The sequence below is a fragment of the Macrotis lagotis genome, chromosome 7 (assembly GCF_037893015.1).
Source record: "Macrotis lagotis isolate mMagLag1 chromosome 7, bilby.v1.9.chrom.fasta, whole genome shotgun sequence".
NCBI classification, from domain to species: Eukaryota; Metazoa; Chordata; class Mammalia; order Peramelemorphia; family Peramelidae; genus Macrotis; species Macrotis lagotis.
Window position 1 is genome coordinate 149,368,368 of NC_133664.1, and position 2,741 is coordinate 149,371,108.

The following is a 2,741-nucleotide window of genomic DNA, read 5'->3' on the forward strand; positions in this document are numbered from 1 at the left end:
GGGGTAATGGAGGGCAACTTCCTCTTTCCAGTCTGATGTGAGTGAGAGAAGATAGAAGTAATCAGAATTTTGTGAACAATTTAATCAAAAGAACCACCTATGGATGCTTGCTTTCATTGGTCCCCCTATCTTTCCACATTCCAACCCCACCAACATCAAAATGACTCTCCCTCAGTCCACCTTATTTGTTATCAAAAGAACTCACTCTTTAAAAAAATGAGCTTTGGATTAAAATCAAGTAATGTACATTGTGATATAGGCAGGGCTGGGATGTGAGGCTGGGGGAAGAGGGAAAGGTGGTAGCTCCTTAAGATAAAGTTCAGATCAGAGTCAGTATGGAAATACTGAGCTTTCATGAAGATTTTGTCTCACAGGAGACTTCCATGGGCTTGAATCAGGCACTGTTTCCAGTGCTCCTGGAGTTGGGAGTTATCTCAAAGCCAGTGTGTGTAGTAGGGTCAACTACAGGTACTCTCACTGGTATGGAATCATCTATCGATGCCTTCCAAGGTGGTGACACTGGAGGCAGACGCTATATGAGGCCTCATGACGTGAATCATGCTGTCAGAAGGGATGTTTTCCATTCCCAAAGTACTTGAAAACTTCTTCAAGCTTGGCAGACTAATAAACAGTGCTCCATCTATAGTAGCATGGTCTTGGTTGGATTCAGTTTAGAGTTGCACTCCGCCACAGCATCCACAGATGAATTGTCTCCAACCACTAACAATGCAGGGTACTGTAGAATGATAGTATTGGTTCCTGGGAGAGGAAACTCTATTTATAGATCCCAGTGACTGTTGTGGGCATTAATGAAGAGATGGAGATTGATCAGGTTGATGCCATTAATGATATGATAGGTGTAGGTTTGCACCACCTCTATGTTGTTATGCATTTTTCCTTCCCAAAAGGATGAGACACAATGATGTCCAGAAGAGCTTGGGTACACCCAGATATCCTGGTTCCTGTCCAGTCCATCCATCCTTCAGCACAAAAGTACACATTGATGAAGTTGAGTACCTCTACCATCTATGAGTAGTTAAGACACTAGCACAGGTTCCCATTTCAATCACACTTCTCAGGGCAGCTAGGTGGCATAGGGAATAGAGCACTGTCCCTGGAGTCAGGAGGATGTAAGTTCAAATCTGGCCTCAGACAATAATTACCTAGCTATGAGACCTTGGGCAAGTCATTTAACTACACTGTTTTGCAAAAAAAAAAAAAAAAAAAAAACAGAAACAAACCAATCACATTTCTCAGTTCAAACTTGTGCAGAATTCCAGGAATCATTTCAGCCAGTTTTTCTATGGAAAAAGCTCATAGGAAAGGATGCTTCTCCATCCTATTGTTCAAGAGCATCCTCATGGCAGCTGGAAAGATTTTGGATGATCTCCTCTATGTCCTGAATATTTGAGAAGGTTTTGTTGTTCATGTCAATGTCATTCCACATGAGGATGACAGGACAGTTCCCCTTTTGGGTTTCACATAAGATGACATGGATAAAACATGCAAAGTCTCAATGTCCTGCTCTTGAATAGTGAACTCTTGAAGGAGGTCAGTGATGATCTCTCCTATCCCCACCAGAGGCTTCATCTCTGCAAGGTCCACATCTTGGAGGTCCTTCACCAAGGGAGGTGGGGAGAGTTGGGAGATGAGGAAGGCAGTTCAAAGGAGTCCCTAAACAAACCCTTGTCTCTTGTCCAACTAGGGAACTGGAGCCCAAACATGCAGGTAAGTGAAATAAACATGTGCAGACTGCAAGGTTTTTTCATTCATCAAGGTTTTATTAAGAAAAATAAAAATCCATTTTCCAAGAAGCTCCATTAAACAGTCATAAGACATCCTACAATAAATTGACATATCTAGACATACATATATATATATATATATATATATATATATATATATAACACTGACATATCTAGACATACATATATATATGTGTGTGTGTGTGTGTATGTGTGCATATACCTATATTTATTCATGAAATAACATATTTGTGGAGTCAACTTGGTATAATGGATGGATTGAGAAAGAATGAAGTTCAATTTCTGAAATATTGATTGTATAACCCTGACTGGTAAGTCACCTAGTCTCTCAGTAGGACAGGAAATACTCTTAAATTATAAATTACGGAGAAGATATTAATCCTTTTTAGGGGTGGGGAAAAATTTCTAACCTGAGAACTCCTTATACATGCCTGTAATTAATTTATAATAAAACATATTGATGTAAACATTTTCAGTGGTAAGCTCAAAGGGGGGGTTAAGAAAAAACAGTTTACACTTAAAAATGGCAAAATTACTTAGTGCATGTCTTTGCTCCTATTTACAGGGAAAACTCTTAAAAATATCCAATGGATCTTTTTTGCTTCTAAGGTCTCACTATATCAATATGTCACACAAATCTCTCTGAATTTCTTCATAGTCTATGTGAAATTTCTATATTTTCCTTTAGTGTGATATTCTGATCTCAATCTTTAGTCATGACTTACTTTGTCATATTGGTCAAAATATTTTATTTTCAACCATAATATACTGTTTTAAGGATGAATAGGAAACTTGTTTCCTTTATTGTGTAGTATAAATTTTTACATCTTTCCTGGCAATTTGATAAACTAGAAATGCATGCAAACTAACAAACATTAACTATACATTCACACAGTTCTTACTTCAGTAGGTTTATCTGATTTTAATTTGCTTCCACTAGTTATTTGCTTGTTTCATTAAGACACTGAGCTACTT

General features: G+C 38.0%; 1 pseudogene; it reads right to left on the reverse strand.

Moving 5' to 3' along the window:
• Positions 1 to 352: 352 nt before the first annotated feature.
• LOC141494176 (protein NDRG1-like) lies at positions 353 to 1,653 on the reverse strand (annotated as a pseudogene).
• Between the last annotated feature and the right edge of the window lie 1,088 nt (positions 1,654 to 2,741).